Source organism: Hyla sarda, unplaced genomic scaffold, assembly GCF_029499605.1.
Source record: "Hyla sarda isolate aHylSar1 unplaced genomic scaffold, aHylSar1.hap1 scaffold_1504, whole genome shotgun sequence".
Lineage (NCBI taxonomy): Eukaryota > Metazoa > Chordata > Amphibia > Anura > Hylidae > Hyla > Hyla sarda.
Genome location: NW_026608138.1, coordinates 23,339 through 44,827, shown reverse-complemented (window position 1 = coordinate 44,827; position 21,489 = coordinate 23,339). Strand labels below are relative to the sequence as shown.

At 46.4% G+C, this 21,489-nt stretch overlaps 9 non-coding genes and 1 pseudogene across 9 annotated transcripts; all 10 read left to right on the top strand.

Moving 5' to 3' along the window:
- Window positions 1-1,117: 1,117 nt before the first annotated feature.
- LOC130309041 (U2 spliceosomal RNA) lies at window positions 1,118-1,308 on the top strand. Its single transcript, XR_008857760.1, has one exon. It is a non-coding gene; the product is annotated as a U2 spliceosomal RNA (small nuclear RNA).
- Window positions 1,309-3,392: 2,084 nt separating this feature from the next.
- LOC130309040 (U2 spliceosomal RNA) lies at window positions 3,393-3,583 on the top strand. Its single transcript, XR_008857759.1, has one exon. It is a non-coding gene; the product is annotated as a U2 spliceosomal RNA (small nuclear RNA).
- A 2,096-nt stretch (window positions 3,584-5,679) lies between these two features.
- LOC130309038 (U2 spliceosomal RNA) lies at window positions 5,680-5,870 on the top strand. The gene has a single exon (XR_008857757.1). It is a non-coding gene; the product is annotated as a U2 spliceosomal RNA (small nuclear RNA).
- A 2,096-nt stretch (window positions 5,871-7,966) lies between these two features.
- LOC130309062 (U2 spliceosomal RNA) lies at window positions 7,967-8,126 on the top strand (annotated as a pseudogene).
- Window positions 8,127-8,819: 693 nt separating this feature from the next.
- LOC130309059 (U2 spliceosomal RNA) lies at window positions 8,820-9,014 on the top strand. Its single transcript, XR_008857778.1, has one exon. It is a non-coding gene; the product is annotated as a U2 spliceosomal RNA (small nuclear RNA).
- Window positions 9,015-11,104: 2,090 nt separating this feature from the next.
- Window positions 11,105-11,295, top strand: LOC130309037 (U2 spliceosomal RNA). Its single transcript, XR_008857756.1, has one exon. It is a non-coding gene; the product is annotated as a U2 spliceosomal RNA (small nuclear RNA).
- Window positions 11,296-13,383: 2,088 nt separating this feature from the next.
- LOC130309036 (U2 spliceosomal RNA) lies at window positions 13,384-13,574 on the top strand. The gene has a single exon (XR_008857755.1). It is a non-coding gene; the product is annotated as a U2 spliceosomal RNA (small nuclear RNA).
- A 2,092-nt stretch (window positions 13,575-15,666) lies between these two features.
- On the top strand, window positions 15,667-15,857 carry LOC130309034 (U2 spliceosomal RNA). Its single transcript, XR_008857754.1, has one exon. It is a non-coding gene; the product is annotated as a U2 spliceosomal RNA (small nuclear RNA).
- A 2,089-nt stretch (window positions 15,858-17,946) lies between these two features.
- On the top strand, window positions 17,947-18,137 carry LOC130309055 (U2 spliceosomal RNA). The gene has a single exon (XR_008857774.1). It is a non-coding gene; the product is annotated as a U2 spliceosomal RNA (small nuclear RNA).
- A 2,085-nt stretch (window positions 18,138-20,222) lies between these two features.
- Window positions 20,223-20,413, top strand: LOC130309033 (U2 spliceosomal RNA). The gene has a single exon (XR_008857753.1). It is a non-coding gene; the product is annotated as a U2 spliceosomal RNA (small nuclear RNA).
- The last annotated feature ends 1,076 nt before the right edge of the window (window positions 20,414-21,489 follow it).

The following is a 21,489-nucleotide window of genomic DNA, read 5'->3' as shown; positions in this document are numbered from 1 at the left end:
AGTGTCTCCATCTGCTGGCGGTATTGAATAAGCATTGCTGCACTGATGGGGTATGCATTAGACGAAAAAAAAGAAGAAAAAGAAGAATAATACGCCCAGAAAAGAGGCGAAAAGGAGAAAAACGTAAAAAAACGTGAAAAAAAAGTAAGAGGAAGAGAAGGGAAAAAAAGGTGGAAATGGGTTTAAAAGTGATTTCGGCGGAGAAATATATATATATATATATATATATATATATATATATATATGCGCACACACACACATAGATATAAACGTATTCTCCGTTGAGATATTGCAGCCGCTGCTGTGTCCAGGCCCAGGAGCCTTAGCACTGTGCTGTGATGTCACTCAATACCACTGACATCACTAGGTGTAAACAACATCTCTCCTTTGCTGTGTATGTGACTATGGAGCTGTTTGGTGATGTCGTCTATTACGGCCTTCATAGAAGCAACAGGAGATTGTTGCATCCATCTTGAACCCTCAGAACTACAGTGCTATGATGTCACTCACTTCCACAGGCCTTGCAGAGTGTAAACAACAACAACCCAGCTTTGTTGTGTATGTAACCAAAGGGATTTGTGATGTCACCTAGAACCTTCACAGCAGCGACAGCTTTATGAGGAGCATCAGCACTGCTCTGCCTGAGCAGAACCATCACCGCCATAGGTTGTCAAATAACCCGGATTTAACCCACACAGGTAAGTCCAATGGGGTGCAGGCATGTCCTCTATGCTTACAGCTTCCCGTGGGTGTTGGTTTGATACCGTTTGGGGACAGCCAAGGAGGCATCTGCAGGCAACAAAGGTAGGTGTGTGCTTGTGTGTGTGTTTCCTATGCAGATCCTAAGCCCAGTGTCACATGCAAGTAGGAGGAGTAAGAAGGGTTCCTGGCAAATCCGGGTTATGGATTGCATTTAAAAAGGCCCCGTGGGAGTGCAATGGGCCCCTGTCTTGCTGCTTAGCAATAATGGTATGGGTTTAGGTTCTGCTGTGTGTACTGGTGGTTGACTGCCCCCCAGCCCAGAGTGTGCATGGAAAATTGTCTGGCAGCCTCCCTGACAGCAAGCAGTGATAGTGCCCATGAAGGGGACCTTGTTGGGCCCGCCCCTTTCACGGTTATCGCTTCTCGGCCTTTTGGCTAAGATCAAGTGTAGTATCTGTTCTTATCAGTTTAATATCTGATACGTCCCCTATCTGGGGACCATATATTAAATGGATTTTTGAGAACGGGGGCCGATTTCGAAGCTTGCTTCCGTCGCCCTATGCATTGACCCGATATGGCAGTATCTTCGGGTACAGTGCACCACCCCCTTACAGGGTTAAAAAGAAAGATTCCTACTTTCATTGCTACCTGCTTGCTGGCTAGCCAGCTAGCCAGCCCTGTGGGCCTTGCTGCTGCTGCAGCCAATAAACAAAAGGTGGTGCTGCTGCTGCTTCTGCTGCTTCTGCTTCTGCTTGTGTCTGGCCCCTGTTGGAGCGTCCAGGCACAGGACTTCTGCTGCTGCTGACTAAATGGCCTCCTTAATTGGATCATTTGAGTAGCCAGCACACCTGTGCAGGTAGGGCATGACATGATAGGCAGCTGCCTTGATAGCGGGTGGGTGCTGAATGTTCCTAATTGACAAAATAAGATTAATGCTTATGAAGAAATATAAAATCTCATCCCTTCCCCAATATCGCGCCACACCCCTACCCCTTAATTCCCTGGTTGAACGTGATGGACATATGTCTTTTTTCGACCGTACTAACTATGTAACTATGTAACATAACATGGGGGGGGGGGGGGTCTCCTGGCTGTTCACACAGGTGTGTCATTGCTGTACATTGACCATGCATTGCTTCTGTGGTATTGCAAAGGCAAAGACAAATGCTTCCAGCCATCCATTGCACTAATGGATTGGTCATCAGCTGGCTGTCTATGTCCCGCATCAATATAGACCAAAGTACAGAGGGTTAGGCTATGCTATTGTGCACCTACCTGATGCATCAGAAGGTGCGAGGCCCTTGCTAAATTCTGTGCACAGACTTTGAGATCTATGCTTTAGACTGTATCTAAACCTGCTCCAACATGGACTGACATTCTGGCCTACTTTCAGCCGATGCGACTTGTCTGTCGCTGAACAGTCGCTTTTTATGTATTCAGCACCTATGTATAATGTTGTAAAAATGCTCTAGAAGCTAAAGTCGCAGAAATGTCACACATATTTGGCCTGCAACTTTCTGTGCGACAAATTCAGACAGGAAAAATCAGTATAAATCCTTAGAAAATTATCCCCCAGTGTCTCCATCTGCTGGCGGTATTGAATAAGCATTGCTGCACTGATGGGGTATGCATTAGACGAAAAAAAAGAAGAAAAAGAAGAATAATACGCCCAGAAAAGAGGCGAAAAGGAGAAAAACGTAAAAAAACGTGAAAAAAAAGTAAGAGGAAGAGAAGGGAAAAAAAGGTGGAAATGGGTTTAAAAGTGATTTCGGCGGAGAATATATATATATATATATATATATATATATATATATATATGCGCACACACACACATAGATATAAACGTATTCTCCGTTGAGATATTGCAGCCGCTGCTGTGTCCAGGCCCAGGAGCCTTAGCACTGTGCTGTGATGTCACTCAATACCACTGACATCACTAGGTGTAAACAACATCTCTCCTTTGCTGTGTATGTGACTATGGAGCTGTTTGGTGATGTCGTCTATTACGGCCTTCATAGAAGCAACAGGAGATTGTTGCATCCATCTTGAACCCTCAGAACTACAGTGCTATGATGTCACTCACTTCCACAGGCCTTGCAGAGTGTAAACAACAACAACCCAGCTTTGTTGTGTATGTAACCAAAGGGATTTGTGATGTCACCTAGAACCTTCACAGCAGCGACAGCTTTATGAGGAGCATCAGCACTGCTCTGCCTGAGCAGAACCATCACCGCCATAGGTTGTCAAATAACCCGGATTTAACCCACACAGGTAAGTCCAATGGGGTGCAGGCATGTCCTCTATGCTTACAGCTTCCCGTGGGTGTTGGTTTGATACCGTTTGGGGACAGCCAAGGAGGCATCTGCAGGCAACAAAGGTAGGTGTGTGCTTGTGTGTGTGTTTCCTATGCAGATCCTAAGCCCAGTGTCACATGCAAGTAGGAGGAGTAAGAAGGGTTCCTGGCAAATCCGGGTTATGGATTGCATTTAAAAAGGCCCCGTGGGAGTGCAATGGGCCCCTGTCTTGCTGCTTAGCAATAATGGTATGGGTTTAGGTTCTGCTGTGTGTACTGGTGGTTGACTGCCCCCCAGCCCAGAGTGTGCATGGAAAATTGTCTGGCAGCCTCCCTGACAGCAAGCAGTGATAGTGCCCATGAAGGGGACCTTGTTGGGCCCGCCCCTTTCACGGTTATCGCTTCTCGGCCTTTTGGCTAAGATCAAGTGTAGTATCTGTTCTTATCAGTTTAATATCTGATACGTCCCCTATCTGGGGACCATATATTAAATGGATTTTTGAGAACGGGGGCCGATTTCGAAGCTTGCTTCCGTCGCCCTATGCATTGACCCGATATGGCAGTATCTTCGGGTACAGTGCACCACCCCCTTACAGGGTTAAAAAGAAAGATTCCTACTTTCATTGCTACCTGCTTGCTGGCTAGCCAGCTAGCCAGCCCTGTGGGCCTTGCTGCTGCTGCAGCCAATAAACAAAAGGTGGTGCTGCTGCTGCTTCTGCTGCTTCTGCTTCTGCTTGTGTCTGGCCCCTGTTGGAGCGTCCAGGCACAGGACTTCTGCTGCTGCTGACTAAATGGCCTCCTTAATTGGATCATTTGAGTAGCCAGCACACCTGTGCAGGTAGGGCATGACATGATAGGCAGCTGCCTTGATAGCGGGTGGGTGCTGAATGTTCCTAATTGACAAAATAAGATTAATGCTTATGAAGAAATATAAAATCTCATCCCTTCCCCAATATCGCGCCACACCCCTACCCCTTAATTCCCTGGTTGAACGTGATGGACATATGTCTTTTTTCGACCGTACTAACTATGTAACTATGTAACATAACATGGGGGGGGGGGGGTCTCCTGGCTGTTCACACAGGTGTGTCATTGCTGTACATTGACCATGCATTGCTTCTGTGGTATTGCAAAGGCAAAGACAAATGCTTCCAGCCATCCATTGCACTAATGGATTGGTCATCAGCTGGCTGTCTATGTCCCGCATCAATATAGACCAAAGTACAGAGGGTTAGGCTATGCTATTGTGCACCTACCTGATGCATCAGAAGGTGCGAGGCCCTTGCTAAATTCTGTGCACAGACTTTGAGATCTATGCTTTAGACTGTATCTAAACCTGCTCCAACATGGACTGACATTCTGGCCTACTTTCAGCCGATGCGACTTGTCTGTCGCTGAACAGTCGCTTTTTATGTATTCAGCACCTATGTATAATGTTGTAAAAATGCTCTAGAAGCTAAAGTCGCAGAAATGTCACACATATTTGGCCTGCAACTTTCTGTGCGACAAATTCAGACAGGAAAAATCAGTATAAATCCTTAGAAAATTATCCCCCAGTGTCTCCATCTGCTGGCGGTATTGAATAAGCATTGCTGCACTGATGGGGTATGCATTAGACGAAAAAAAAGAAGAAAAAGAAGAATAATACGCCCAGAAAAGAGGCGAAAAGGAGAAAAACGTAAAAAAACGTGAAAAAAAAGTAAGAGGAAGAGAAGGGAAAAAAAGGTGGAAATGGGTTTAAAAGTGATTTCGGCGGAGATATATATATATATATATATATATATATATATATATATATATATATATATATATGCGCACACACACACATAGATATAAACGTATTCTCCGTTGAGATATTGCAGCCGCTGCTGTGTCCAGGCCCAGGAGCCTTAGCACTGTGCTGTGATGTCACTCAATACCACTGACATCACTAGGTGTAAACAACATCTCTCCTTTGCTGTGTATGTGACTATGGAGCTGTTTGGTGATGTCGTCTATTACGGCCTTCATAGAAGCAACAGGAGATTGTTGCATCCATCTTGAACCCTCAGAACTACAGTGCTATGATGTCACTCACTTCCACAGGCCTTGCAGAGTGTAAACAACAACAACCCAGCTTTGTTGTGTATGTAACCAAAGGGATTTGTGATGTCACCTAGAACCTTCACAGCAGCGACAGCTTTATGAGGAGCATCAGCACTGCTCTGCCTGAGCAGAACCATCACCGCCATAGGTTGTCAAATAACCCGGATTTAACCCACACAGGTAAGTCCAATGGGGTGCAGGCATGTCCTCTATGCTTACAGCTTCCCGTGGGTGTTGGTTTGATACCGTTTGGGGACAGCCAAGGAGGCATCTGCAGGCAACAAAGGTAGGTGTGTGCTTGTGTGTGTGTTTCCTATGCAGATCCTAAGCCCAGTGTCACATGCAAGTAGGAGGAGTAAGAAGGGTTCCTGGCAAATCCGGGTTATGGATTGCATTTAAAAAGGCCCCGTGGGAGTGCAATGGGCCCCTGTCTTGCTGCTTAGCAATAATGGTATGGGTTTAGGTTCTGCTGTGTGTACTGGTGGTTGACTGCCCCCCAGCCCAGAGTGTGCATGGAAAATTGTCTGGCAGCCTCCCTGACAGCAAGCAGTGATAGTGCCCATGAAGGGGACCTTGTTGGGCCCGCCCCTTTCACGGTTATCGCTTCTCGGCCTTTTGGCTAAGATCAAGTGTAGTATCTGTTCTTATCAGTTTAATATCTGATACGTCCCCTATCTGGGGACCATATATTAAATGGATTTTTGAGAACGGGGGCCGATTTCGAAGCTTGCTTCCGTCGCCCTATGCATTGACCCGATATGGCAGTATCTTCGGGTACAGTGCACCACCCCCTTACAGGGTTAAAAAGAAAGATTCCTACTTTCATTGCTACCTGCTTGCTGGCTAGCCAGCTAGCCAGCCCTGTGGGCCTTGCTGCTGCTGCAGCCAATAAACAAAAGGTGGTGCTGCTGCTGCTTCTGCTGCTTCTGCTTCTGCTTGTGTCTGGCCCCTGTTGGAGCGTCCAGGCACAGGACTTCTGCTGCTGCTGACTAAATGGCCTCCTTAATTGGATCATTTGAGTAGCCAGCACACCTGTGCAGGTAGGGCATGACATGATAGGCAGCTGCCTTGATAGCGGGTGGGTGCTGAATGTTCCTAATTGACAAAATAAGATTAATGCTTATGAAGAAATATAAAATCTCATCCCTTCCCCAATATCGCGCCACACCCCTACCCCTTAATTCCCTGGTTGAACGTGATGGACATATGTCTTTTTTCGACCGTACTAACTATGTAACTATGTAACATAACATGGGGGGGGGGGGGTCTCCTGGCTGTTCACACAGGTGTGTCATTGCTGTACATTGACCATGCATTGCTTCTGTGGTATTGCAAAGGCAAAGACAAATGCTTCCAGCCATCCATTGCACTAATGGATTGGTCATCAGCTGGCTGTCTATGTCCCGCATCAATATAGACCAAAGTACAGAGGGTTAGGCTATGCTATTGTGCACCTACCTGATGCATCAGAAGGTGCGAGGCCCTTGCTAAATTCTGTGCACAGACTTTGAGATCTATGCTTTAGACTGTATCTAAACCTGCTCCAACATGGACTGACATTCTGGCCTACTTTCAGCCGATGCGACTTGTCTGTCGCTGAACAGTCGCTTTTTATGTATTCAGCACCTATGTATAATGTTGTAAAAATGCTCTAGAAGCTAAAGTCGCAGAAATGTCACACATATTTGGCCTGCAACTTTCTGTGCGACAAATTCAGACAGGAAAAATCAGTATAAATCCTTAGAAAATTATCCCCCAGTGTCTCCATCTGCTGGCGGTATTGAATAAGCATTGCTGCACTGATGGGGTATGCATTAGACGAAAAAAAAGAAGAAAAAGAAGAATAATACGCCCAGAAAAGAGGCGAAAAGGAGAAAAACGTAAAAAAACGTGAAAAAAAAGTAAGAGGAAGAGAAGGGAAAAAAAGGTGGAAATGGGTTTAAAAGTGATTTCGGCGGAGATATATATATATATATATATATATATATATATATATATATATATATATATATATGCGCACACACACACATAGATATAAACGTATTCTCCGTTGAGATATTGCAGCCGCTGCTGTGTCCAGGCCCAGGAGCCTTAGCACTGTGCTGTGATGTCACTCAATACCACTGACATCACTAGGTGTAAACAACATCTCTCCTTTGCTGTGTATGTGACTATGGAGCTGTTTGGTGATGTCGTCTATTACGGCCTTCATAGAAGCAACAGGAGATTGTTGCATCCATCTTGAACCCTCAGAACTACAGTGCTATGATGTCACTCACTTCCACAGGCCTTGCAGAGTGTAAACAACAACAACCCAGCTTTGTTGTGTATGTAACCAAAGGGATTTGTGATGTCACCTAGAACCTTCACAGCAGCGACAGCTTTATGAGGAGCATCAGCACTGCTCTGCCTGAGCAGAACCATCACCGCCATAGGTTGTCAAATAACCCGGATTTAACCCACACAGGTAAGTCCAATGGGGTGCAGGCATGTCCTCTATGCTTACAGCTTCCCGTGGGTGTTGGTTTGATACCGTTTGGGGACAGCCAAGGAGGCATCTGCAGGCAACAAAGGTAGGTGTGTGCTTGTGTGTGTGTTTCCTATGCAGATCCTAAGCCCAGTGTCACATGCAAGTAGGAGGAGTAAGAAGGGTTCCTGGCAAATCCGGGTTATGGATTGCATTTAAAAAGGCCCCGTGGGAGTGCAATGGGCCCCTGTCTTGCTGCTTAGCAATAATGGTATGGGTTTAGGTTCTGCTGTGTGTACTGGTGGTTGACTGCCCCCCAGCCCAGAGTGTGCATGGAAAATTGTCTGGCAGCCTCCCTGACAGCAAGCAGTGATAGTGCCCATGAAGGGGACCTTGTTGGGCCCGCCCCTTTCACGGTTATCGCTTCTCGGCCTTTTGGCTAAGATCAAGTGTAGTATCTGTTCTTATCAGTTTTCATGCTGGTGGGGATGGGTGCTGCATGGAGGATGCAGGTGTACCAGGGCTTTCCGGGGCTGGTTCTGAGGAATCAGCTCGACGGCTGCCCCGATGTGACCTGTTCCCTCCGGGTCTCGCCATGAGGCTGAGAGGGTCTAGAGCCGAGGTACTTTTGTGCCTCGGGGATTGGTGACCCCGAGGTGCCGAAACTCACTGGGAGAATAGACTCACTGAGTTGAAGCACGGGCACCATAATCTCTTCACCTTGTGGCACTCACCTCTTGATTCCCGGCCTTCTGGCTAGGATCAGAGAAATTTTTATAGATCCGGCCGGATGTCCGGGCAGTATATCTGCACACATTCACTTATTTATTTCTTTTTTGTCTCACTGTGTCACTTTTTGCGTGTTGTGTGTTCACAGGATTTGTCAGGATGCGGTAGCCCTTCTGGGTGTCCCTCCTGGCGGTCTAGGGGAGGTGTGTGTGGCCATTAGGTTCCGCACCTCCCTGCAAACACCCCGGGTACTCCTGCTTTGGCAGGGTACCTACCGTAATCGGCTCTGCGGGCAGATACCTTGGCCAACGCCAAGGGGGATGCCGGGAGCATTTGTGGTCCCCTAGTAGCTTCGGCGAAAAGGGACATCGAACCTGGAACCTCGCAGGTACCTTTTGGTCCGGAGGCGAAGGGTAAGGTTTGTTGGGGGGCCTCTCTCCTATCGGAGAAGGGCTTGCGATAGACCGCATCCTTTGTGCACGTTTTTTTAGTGTAACACGTTTGCACTTTTTCTTGCACTTTCGGTGAATCGAAAGCACGTTCCTCGGCTTTAGATAAAAAAAAAAAAAAAAAAAAAAAAAAAAATCTGTTCTTATCAGTTTAATATCTGATACGTCCCCTATCTGGGGACCATATATTAAATGGATTTTTGAGAACGGGGGCCGATTTCGAAGCTTGCTTCCGTCGCCCTATGCATTGACCCGATATGGCAGTATCTTCGGGTACAGTGCACCACCCCCTTACAGGGTTAAAAAGAAAGATTCCTACTTTCATTGCTACCTGCTTGCTGGCTAGCCAGCTAGCCAGCCCTGTGGGCCTTGCTGCTGCTGCAGCCAATAAACAAAAGGTGGTGCTGCTGCTGCTTCTGCTGCTTCTGCTTCTGCTTGTGTCTGGCCCCTGTTGGAGCGTCCAGGCACAGGACTTCTGCTGCTGCTGACTAAATGGCCTCCTTAATTGGATCATTTGAGTAGCCAGCACACCTGTGCAGGTAGGGCATGACATGATAGGCAGCTGCCTTGATAGCGGGTGGGTGCTGAATGTTCCTAATTGACAAAATAAGATTAATGCTTATGAAGAAATATAAAATCTCATCCCTTCCCCAATATCGCGCCACACCCCTACCCCTTAATTCCCTGGTTGAACGTGATGGACATATGTCTTTTTTCGACCGTACTAACTATGTAACTATGTAACATAACATGGGGGGGGGGGGGGTCTCCTGGCTGTTCACACAGGTGTGTCATTGCTGTACATTGACCATGCATTGCTTCTGTGGTATTGCAAAGGCAAAGACAAATGCTTCCAGCCATCCATTGCACTAATGGATTGGTCATCAGCTGGCTGTCTATGTCCCGCATCAATATAGACCAAAGTACAGAGGGTTAGGCTATGCTATTGTGCACCTACCTGATGCATCAGAAGGTGCGAGGCCCTTGCTAAATTCTGTGCACAGACTTTGAGATCTATGCTTTAGACTGTATCTAAACCTGCTCCAACATGGACTGACATTCTGGCCTACTTTCAGCCGATGCGACTTGTCTGTCGCTGAACAGTCGCTTTTTATGTATTCAGCACCTATGTATAATGTTGTAAAAATGCTCTAGAAGCTAAAGTCGCAGAAATGTCACACATATTTGGCCTGCAACTTTCTGTGCGACAAATTCAGACAGGAAAAATCAGTATAAATCCTTAGAAAATTATCCCCCAGTGTCTCCATCTGCTGGCGGTATTGAATAAGCATTGCTGCACTGATGGGGTATGCATTAGACGAAAAAAAAGAAGAAAAAGAAGAATAATACGCCCAGAAAAGAGGCGAAAAGGAGAAAAACGTAAAAAAACGTGAAAAAAAAGTAAGAGGAAGAGAAGGGAAAAAAAGGTGGAAATGGGTTTAAAAGTGATTTCGGCGGAGAATATATATATATATATATATATATATATATATATATATATATATATGCGCACACACACACATAGATATAAACGTATTCTCCGTTGAGATATTGCAGCCGCTGCTGTGTCCAGGCCCAGGAGCCTTAGCACTGTGCTGTGATGTCACTCAATACCACTGACATCACTAGGTGTAAACAACATCTCTCCTTTGCTGTGTATGTGACTATGGAGCTGTTTGGTGATGTCGTCTATTACGGCCTTCATAGAAGCAACAGGAGATTGTTGCATCCATCTTGAACCCTCAGAACTACAGTGCTATGATGTCACTCACTTCCACAGGCCTTGCAGAGTGTAAACAACAACAACCCAGCTTTGTTGTGTATGTAACCAAAGGGATTTGTGATGTCACCTAGAACCTTCACAGCAGCGACAGCTTTATGAGGAGCATCAGCACTGCTCTGCCTGAGCAGAACCATCACCGCCATAGGTTGTCAAATAACCCGGATTTAACCCACACAGGTAAGTCCAATGGGGTGCAGGCATGTCCTCTATGCTTACAGCTTCCCGTGGGTGTTGGTTTGATACCGTTTGGGGACAGCCAAGGAGGCATCTGCAGGCAACAAAGGTAGGTGTGTGCTTGTGTGTGTGTTTCCTATGCAGATCCTAAGCCCAGTGTCACATGCAAGTAGGAGGAGTAAGAAGGGTTCCTGGCAAATCCGGGTTATGGATTGCATTTAAAAAGGCCCCGTGGGAGTGCAATGGGCCCCTGTCTTGCTGCTTAGCAATAATGGTATGGGTTTAGGTTCTGCTGTGTGTACTGGTGGTTGACTGCCCCCCAGCCCAGAGTGTGCATGGAAAATTGTCTGGCAGCCTCCCTGACAGCAAGCAGTGATAGTGCCCATGAAGGGGACCTTGTTGGGCCCGCCCCTTTCACGGTTATCGCTTCTCGGCCTTTTGGCTAAGATCAAGTGTAGTATCTGTTCTTATCAGTTTAATATCTGATACGTCCCCTATCTGGGGACCATATATTAAATGGATTTTTGAGAACGGGGGCCGATTTCGAAGCTTGCTTCCGTCGCCCTATGCATTGACCCGATATGGCAGTATCTTCGGGTACAGTGCACCACCCCCTTACAGGGTTAAAAAGAAAGATTCCTACTTTCATTGCTACCTGCTTGCTGGCTAGCCAGCTAGCCAGCCCTGTGGGCCTTGCTGCTGCTGCAGCCAATAAACAAAAGGTGGTGCTGCTGCTGCTTCTGCTGCTTCTGCTTCTGCTTGTGTCTGGCCCCTGTTGGAGCGTCCAGGCACAGGACTTCTGCTGCTGCTGACTAAATGGCCTCCTTAATTGGATCATTTGAGTAGCCAGCACACCTGTGCAGGTAGGGCATGACATGATAGGCAGCTGCCTTGATAGCGGGTGGGTGCTGAATGTTCCTAATTGACAAAATAAGATTAATGCTTATGAAGAAATATAAAATCTCATCCCTTCCCCAATATCGCGCCACACCCCTACCCCTTAATTCCCTGGTTGAACGTGATGGACATATGTCTTTTTTCGACCGTACTAACTATGTAACTATGTAACATAACATGGGGGGGGGGGGGTCTCCTGGCTGTTCACACAGGTGTGTCATTGCTGTACATTGACCATGCATTGCTTCTGTGGTATTGCAAAGGCAAAGACAAATGCTTCCAGCCATCCATTGCACTAATGGATTGGTCATCAGCTGGCTGTCTATGTCCCGCATCAATATAGACCAAAGTACAGAGGGTTAGGCTATGCTATTGTGCACCTACCTGATGCATCAGAAGGTGCGAGGCCCTTGCTAAATTCTGTGCACAGACTTTGAGATCTATGCTTTAGACTGTATCTAAACCTGCTCCAACATGGACTGACATTCTGGCCTACTTTCAGCCGATGCGACTTGTCTGTCGCTGAACAGTCGCTTTTTATGTATTCAGCACCTATGTATAATGTTGTAAAAATGCTCTAGAAGCTAAAGTCGCAGAAATGTCACACATATTTGGCCTGCAACTTTCTGTGCGACAAATTCAGACAGGAAAAATCAGTATAAATCCTTAGAAAATTATCCCCCAGTGTCTCCATCTGCTGGCGGTATTGAATAAGCATTGCTGCACTGATGGGGTATGCATTAGACGAAAAAAAAGAAGAAAAAGAAGAATAATACGCCCAGAAAAGAGGCGAAAAGGAGAAAAACGTAAAAAAACGTGAAAAAAAAGTAAGAGGAAGAGAAGGGAAAAAAAGGTGGAAATGGGTTTAAAAGTGATTTCGGCGGAGAAATATATATATATATATATATATATATATATATATATATATATATGCGCACACACACACATAGATATAAACGTATTCTCCGTTGAGATATTGCAGCCGCTGCTGTGTCCAGGCCCAGGAGCCTTAGCACTGTGCTGTGATGTCACTCAATACCACTGACATCACTAGGTGTAAACAACATCTCTCCTTTGCTGTGTATGTGACTATGGAGCTGTTTGGTGATGTCGTCTATTACGGCCTTCATAGAAGCAACAGGAGATTGTTGCATCCATCTTGAACCCTCAGAACTACAGTGCTATGATGTCACTCACTTCCACAGGCCTTGCAGAGTGTAAACAACAACAACCCAGCTTTGTTGTGTATGTAACCAAAGGGATTTGTGATGTCACCTAGAACCTTCACAGCAGCGACAGCTTTATGAGGAGCATCAGCACTGCTCTGCCTGAGCAGAACCATCACCGCCATAGGTTGTCAAATAACCCGGATTTAACCCACACAGGTAAGTCCAATGGGGTGCAGGCATGTCCTCTATGCTTACAGCTTCCCGTGGGTGTTGGTTTGATACCGTTTGGGGACAGCCAAGGAGGCATCTGCAGGCAACAAAGGTAGGTGTGTGCTTGTGTGTGTGTTTCCTATGCAGATCCTAAGCCCAGTGTCACATGCAAGTAGGAGGAGTAAGAAGGGTTCCTGGCAAATCCGGGTTATGGATTGCATTTAAAAAGGCCCCGTGGGAGTGCAATGGGCCCCTGTCTTGCTGCTTAGCAATAATGGTATGGGTTTAGGTTCTGCTGTGTGTACTGGTGGTTGACTGCCCCCCAGCCCAGAGTGTGCATGGAAAATTGTCTGGCAGCCTCCCTGACAGCAAGCAGTGATAGTGCCCATGAAGGGGACCTTGTTGGGCCCGCCCCTTTCACGGTTATCGCTTCTCGGCCTTTTGGCTAAGATCAAGTGTAGTATCTGTTCTTATCAGTTTAATATCTGATACGTCCCCTATCTGGGGACCATATATTAAATGGATTTTTGAGAACGGGGGCCGATTTCGAAGCTTGCTTCCGTCGCCCTATGCATTGACCCGATATGGCAGTATCTTCGGGTACAGTGCACCACCCCCTTACAGGGTTAAAAAGAAAGATTCCTACTTTCATTGCTACCTGCTTGCTGGCTAGCCAGCTAGCCAGCCCTGTGGGCCTTGCTGCTGCTGCAGCCAATAAACAAAAGGTGGTGCTGCTGCTGCTGCTTCTGCTTCTGCTTCTGCTTGTGTCTGGCCCCTGTTGGAGCGTCCAGGCACAGGACTTCTGCTGCTGCTGACTAAATGGCCTCCTTAATTGGATCATTTGAGTAGCCAGCACACCTGTGCAGGTAGGGCATGACATGATAGGCAGCTGCCTTGATAGCGGGTGGGTGCTGAATGTTCCTAATTGACAAAATAAGATTAATGCTTATGAAGAAATATAAAATCTCATCCCTTCCCCAATATCGCGCCACACCCCTACCCCTTAATTCCCTGGTTGAACGTGATGGACATATGTCTTTTTTCGACCGTACTAACTATGTAACTATGTAACATAACATGGGGGGGGGGGGGTCTCCTGGCTGTTCACACAGGTGTGTCATTGCTGTACATTGACCATGCATTGCTTCTGTGGTATTGCAAAGGCAAAGACAAATGCTTCCAGCCATCCATTGCACTAATGGATTGGTCATCAGCTGGCTGTCTATGTCCCGCATCAATATAGACCAAAGTACAGAGGGTTAGGCTATGCTATTGTGCACCTACCTGATGCATCAGAAGGTGCGAGGCCCTTGCTAAATTCTGTGCACAGACTTTGAGATCTATGCTTTAGACTGTATCTAAACCTGCTCCAACATGGACTGACATTCTGGCCTACTTTCAGCCGATGCGACTTGTCTGTCGCTGAACAGTCGCTTTTTATGTATTCAGCACCTATGTATAATGTTGTAAAAATGCTCTAGAAGCTAAAGTCGCAGAAATGTCACACATATTTGGCCTGCAACTTTCTGTGCGACAAATTCAGACAGGAAAAATCAGTATAAATCCTTAGAAAATTATCCCCCAGTGTCTCCATCTGCTGGCGGTATTGAATAAGCATTGCTGCACTGATGGGGTATGCATTAGACGAAAAAAAAGAAGAAAAAGAAGAATAATACGCCCAGAAAAGAGGCGAAAAGGAGAAAAACGTAAAAAAACGTGAAAAAAAAGTAAGAGGAAGAGAAGGGAAAAAAAGGTGGAAATGGGTTTAAAAGTGATTTCGGCGGAGAAATATATATATATATATATATATATATATATATATATATATATATATATGCGCACACACACACATAGATATAAACGTATTCTCCGTTGAGATATTGCAGCCGCTGCTGTGTCCAGGCCCAGGAGCCTTAGCACTGTGCTGTGATGTCACTCAATACCACTGACATCACTAGGTGTAAACAACATCTCTCCTTTGCTGTGTATGTGACTATGGAGCTGTTTGGTGATGTCGTCTATTACGGCCTTCATAGAAGCAACAGGAGATTGTTGCATCCATCTTGAACCCTCAGAACTACAGTGCTATGATGTCACTCACTTCCACAGGCCTTGCAGAGTGTAAACAACAACAACCCAGCTTTGTTGTGTATGTAACCAAAGGGATTTGTGATGTCACCTAGAACCTTCACAGCAGCGACAGCTTTATGAGGAGCATCAGCACTGCTCTGCCTGAGCAGAACCATCACCGCCATAGGTTGTCAAATAACCCGGATTTAACCCACACAGGTAAGTCCAATGGGGTGCAGGCATGTCCTCTATGCTTACAGCTTCCCGTGGGTGTTGGTTTGATACCGTTTGGGGACAGCCAAGGAGGCATCTGCAGGCAACAAAGGTAGGTGTGTGCTTGTGTGTGTGTTTCCTATGCAGATCCTAAGCCCAGTGTCACATGCAAGTAGGAGGAGTAAGAAGGGTTCCTGGCAAATCCGGGTTATGGATTGCATTTAAAAAGGCCCCGTGGGAGTGCAATGGGCCCCTGTCTTGCTGCTTAGCAATAATGGTATGGGTTTAGGTTCTGCTGTGTGTACTGGTGGTTGACTGCCCCCCAGCCCAGAGTGTGCATGGAAAATTGTCTGGCAGCCTCCCTGACAGCAAGCAGTGATAGTGCCCATGAAGGGGACCTTGTTGGGCCCGCCCCTTTCACGGTTATCGCTTCTCGGCCTTTTGGCTAAGATCAAGTGTAGTATCTGTTCTTATCAGTTTAATATCTGATACGTCCCCTATCTGGGGACCATATATTAAATGGATTTTTGAGAACGGGGGCCGATTTCGAAGCTTGCTTCCGTCGCCCTATGCATTGACCCGATATGGCAGTATCTTCGGGTACAGTGCACCACCCCCTTACAGGGTTAAAAAGAAAGATTCCTACTTTCATTGCTACCTGCTTGCTGGCTAGCCAGCTAGCCAGCCCTGTGGGCCTTGCTGCTGCTGCAGCCAATAAACAAAAGGTGGTGCTGCTGCTGCTTCTGCTGCTTCTGCTTCTGCTTGTGTCTGGCCCCTGTTGGAGCGTCCAGGCACAGGACTTCTGCTGCTGCTGACTAAATGGCCTCCTTAATTGGATCATTTGAGTAGCCAGCACACCTGTGCAGGTAGGGCATGACATGATAGGCAGCTGCCTTGATAGCGGGTGGGTGCTGAATGTTCCTAATTGACAAAATAAGATTAATGCTTATGAAGAAATATAAAATCTCATCCCTTCCCCAATATCGCGCCACACCCCTACCCCTTAATTCCCTGGTTGAACGTGATGGACATATGTCTTTTTTCGACCGTACTAACTATGTAACTATGTAACATAACATGGGGGGGGGGGGGTCTCCTGGCTGTTCACACAGGTGTGTCATTGCTGTACATTGACCATGCATTGCTTCTGTGGTATTGCAAAGGCAAAGACAAATGCTTCCAGCCATCCATTGCACTAATGGATTGGTCATCAGCTGGCTGTCTATGTCCCGCATCAATATAGACCAAAGTACAGAGGGTTAGGCTATGCTATTGTGCACCTACCTGATGCATCAGAAGGTGCGAGGCCCTTGCTAAATTCTGTGCACAGACTTTGAGATCTATGCTTTAGACTGTATCTAAACCTGCTCCAACATGGACTGACATTCTGGCCTACTTTCAGCCGATGCGACTTGTCTGTCGCTGAACAGTCGCTTTTTATGTATTCAGCACCTATGTATAATGTTGTAAAAATGCTCTAGAAGCTAAAGTTGCAGAAATGTCACACATATTTGGCCTGCAACTTTCTGTGCGACAAATTCAGACAGGAAAAATCAGTATAAATCCTTAGAAAATTATCCCCCAGTGTCTCCATCTGCTGGCGGTATTGAATAAGCATTGCTGCACTGATGGGGTATGCATTAGACGAAAAAAAAGAAGAAAAAGAAGAATAATACGCCCAGAAAAGAGGCGAAAAGGAGAAAAACGTAAAAAAACGTGAAAAAAAAGTAAGAGGAAGAGAAGGGAAAAAAAGGTGGAAATGGGTTTAAAAGTGATTTCGGCGGAGAATATATATATATATATATATATATATATATATATATATATATATATGCGCACACACACACATAGATATAAACGTATTCTCCGTTGAGATATTGCAGCCGCTGCTGTGTCCAGGCCCAGGAGCCTTAGCACTGTGCTGTGATGTCACTCAATACCACTGACATCACTAGGTGTAAACAACATCTCTCCTTTGCTGTGTATGTGACTATGGAGCTGTTTGGTGATGTCGTCTATTACGGCCTTCATAGAAGCAACAGGAGATTGTTGCATCCATCTTGAACCCTCAGAACTACAGTGCTATGATGTCACTCACTTCCACAGGCCTTGCAGAGTGTAAACAACAACAACCCAGCTTTGTTGTGTATGTAACCAAAGGGATTTGTGATGTCACCTAGAACCTTCACAGCAGCGACAGCTTTATGAGGAGCATCAGCACTGCTCTGCCTGAGCAGAACCATCACCGCCATAGGTTGTCAAATAACCCGGATTTAACCCACACAGGTAAGTCCAATGGGGTGCAGGCATGTCCTCTATGCTTACAGCTTCCCGTGGGTGTTGGTTTGATACCGTTTGGGGACAGCCAAGGAGGCATCTGCAGGCAACAAAGGTAGGTGTGTGCTTGTGTGTGTGTTTCCTATGCAGATCCTAAGCCCAGTGTCACATGCAAGTAGGAGGAGTAAGAAGGGTTCCTGGCAAATCCGGGTTATGGATTGCATTTAAAAAGGCCCCGTGGGAGTGCAATGGGCCCCTGTCTTGCTGCTTAGCAATAATGGTATGGGTTTAGGTTCTGCTGTGTGTACTGGTGGTTGACTGCCCCCCAGCCCAGAGTGTGCATGGAAAATTGTCTGGCAGCCTCCCTGACAGCAAGCAGTGATAGTGCCCATGAAGGGGACCTTGTTGGGCCCGCCCCTTTCACGGTTATCGCTTCTCGGCCTTTTGGCTAAGATCAAGTGTAGTATCTGTTCTTATCAGTTTAATATCTGATACGTCCCCTGTCTGGGGACCATATATTAAATGGATTTTTGAGAACGGGGGCCGATTTCGAAGCTTGCTTCCGTCGCCCTATGCATTGACCCGATATGGCAGTATCTTCGGGTACAGTGCACCACCCCCTTACAGGGTTAAAAAGAAAGATTCCTACTTTCATTGCTACCTGCTTGCTGGCTAGCCAGCTAGCCAGCCCTGTGGGCCTTGCTGCTGCTGCAGCCAATAAACAAAAGGTGGTGCTGCTGCTGCTTCTGCTGCTTCTGCTTCTGCTTGTGTCTGGCCCCTGTTGGAGCGTCCAGGCACAGGACTTCTGCTGCTGCTGACTAAATGGCCTCCTTAATTGGATCATTTGAGTAGCCAGCACACCTGTGCAGGTAGGGCATGACATGATAGGCAGCTGCCTTGATAGCGGGTGGGTGCTGAATGTTCCTAATTGACAAAATAAGATTAATGCTTATGAAGAAATATAAAATCTCATCCCTTCCCCAATATCGCGCCACACCCCTACCCCTTAATTCCCTGGTTGAACGTGATGGACATATGTCTTTTTTCGACCGTACTAACTATGTAACTATGTAACATAACATGGGGGGGGGGGGGTCTCCTGGCTGTTCACACAGGTGTGTCATTGCTGTACATTGACCATGCATTGCTTCTGTGGTATTGCAAAGGCAAAGACAAATGCTTCCAGCCATCCATTGCACTAATGGATTGGTCATCAGCTGGCTGTCTATGTCCCGCATCAATATAGACCAAAGTACAGAGGGTTAGGCTATGCTATTGTGCACCTACCTGATGCATCAGAAGGTGCGAGGCCCTTGCTAAATTCTGTGCACAGACTTTGAGATCTATGCTTTAGACTGTATCTAAACCTGCTCCAACATGGACTGACATTCTGGCCTACTTTCAGCCGATGCGACTTGTCTGTCGCTGAACAGTCGCTTTTTATGTATTCAGCACCTATGTATAATGTTGTAAAAATGCTCTAGAAGCTAAAGTCGCAGAAATGTCACACATATTTGGCCTGCAACTTTCTGTGCGACAAATTCAGACAGGAAAAATCAGTATAAATCCTTAGAAAATTATCCCCCAGTGTCTCCATCTGCTGGCGGTATTGAATAAGCATTGCTGCACTGATGGGGTATGCATTAGACGAAAAAAAAGAAGAAAAAGAAGAATAATACGCCCAGAAAAGAGGCGAAAAGGAGAAAAACGTAAAAAAACGTGAAAAAAAAGTAAGAGGAAGAGAAGGGAAAAAAAGGTGGAAATGGGTTTAAAAGTGATTTCGGCGGAGAATATATATATATATATATATATATATATATATATATATATATGCGCACACACACACATAGATATAAACGTATTCTCCGTTGAGATATTGCAGCCGCTGCTGTGTCCAGGCCCAGGAGCCTTAGCACTGTGCTGTGATGTCACTCAATACCACTGACATCACTAGGTGTAAACAACATCTCTCCTTTGCTGTGTATGTGACTATGGAGCTGTTTGGTGATGTCGTCTATTACGGCCTTCATAGAAGCAACAGGAGATTGTTGCATCCATCTTGAACCCTCAGAACTACAGTGCTATGATGTCACTCACTTCCACAGGCCTTGCAGAGTGTAAACAACAACAACCCAGCTTTGTTGTGTATGTAACCAAAGGGATTTGTGATGTCACCTAGAACCTTCACAGCAGCGACAGCTTTATGAGGAGCATCAGCACTGCTCTGCCTGAGCAGAACCATCACCGCCATAGGTTGTCAAATAACCCGGATTTAACCCACACAGGTAAGTCCAATGGGGTGCAGGCATGTCCTCTATGCTTACAGCTTCCCGTGGGTGTTGGTTTGATACCGTTTGGGGACAGCCAAGGAGGCATCTGCAGGCAACAAAGGTAGGTGTGTGCTTGTGTGTGTGTTTCCTATGCAGATCCTAAGCCCAGTGTCACATGCAAGTAGGAGGAGTAAGAAGGGTTCCTGGCAAATCCGGGTTATGGATTGCATTTAAAAAGGCCCCGTGGGAGTGCAATGGGCCCCTGTCTTGCTGCTTAGCAATAATGGTATGGGTTTAGGTTCTGCTGTGTGTACTGGTGGTTGACTGCCCCCCAGCCCAGAGTGTGCATGGAAAATTGTCTGGCAGCCTCCCTGACAGCAAGCAGTGATAGTGCCCATGAAGGGGACCTTGTTGGGCCCGCCCCTTTCACGGTTATCGCTTCTCGGCCTTTTGGCTAAGATCAAGTGTAGTATCTGTTCTTATCAGTTTAATATCTGATACGTCCCCTATCTGGGGACCATATATTAAATGGATTTTTGAGAACGGGGGCCGATTTCGAAGCTTGCTTCCGTCGCCCTATGCATTGACCCGATATGGCAGTATCTTCGGGTACAGTGCACCACCCCCTTACAGGGTTAAAAAGAAAGATTCCTACTTTCATTGCTACCTGCTTGCTGGCTAGCCAGCTAGCCAGCCCTGTGGGCCTTGCTGCTGCTGCAGCCAATAAACAAAAGGTGGTGCTGCTGCTGCTTCTGCTGCTTCTGCTGCTTCTGCTTCTGCTTGTGTCTGGCCCCTGTTGGAGCGTCCAGGCACAGGACTTCTGCTGCTGCTGACTAAATGGCCTCCTTAATTGGATCATTTGAGTAGCCAGCACACCTGTGCAGGTAGGGCATGACATGATAGGCAGCTGCCTTGATAGCGGGTGGGTGCTGAATGTTCCTAATTGACAAAATAAGATTAATGCTTATGAAGAAATATAAAATCTCATCCCTTCCCCAATATCGCGCCACACCCCTACCCCTTAATTCCCTGGTTGAACGTGATGGACATATGTCTTTTTTCGACCGTACTAACTATGTAACTATGTAACATAACATGGGGGGGGGGGGGGTCTCCTGGCTGTTCACACAGGTGTGTCATTGCTGTACATTGACCATGCATTGCTTCTGTGGTATTGCAAAGGCAAAGACAAATGCTTCCAGCCATCCATTGCACTAATGGATTGGTCATCAGCTGGCTGTCTATGTCCCGCATCAATATAGACCAAAGTACAGAGGGTTAGGCTATGCTATTGTGCACCTACCTGATGCATCAGAAGGTGCGAGGCCCTTGCTAAATTCTGTGCACAGACTTTGAGATCTATGCTTTAGACTGTATCTAACCCTGCTCCAACATGGACTGACATTCTGGCCTACTTTCAGCCGATGCGACTTGTCTGTCGCTGAACAGTCGCTTTTTATGTATTCAGCACCTATGTATAATGTTGTAAAAATGCTCTAGAAGCTAAAGTCGCAGAAATGTCACACATATTTGGCCTGCAACTTTCTGTGCGACAAATTCAGACAGGAAAAATCAGTATAAATCCTTAGAAAATTATCCCCCAGTGTCTCCATCTGCTGGCGGTATTGAATAAGCATTGCTGCACTGATGGGGTATGCATTAGACGAAAAAAAAGAAGAAAAAGAAGAATAATACGCCCAG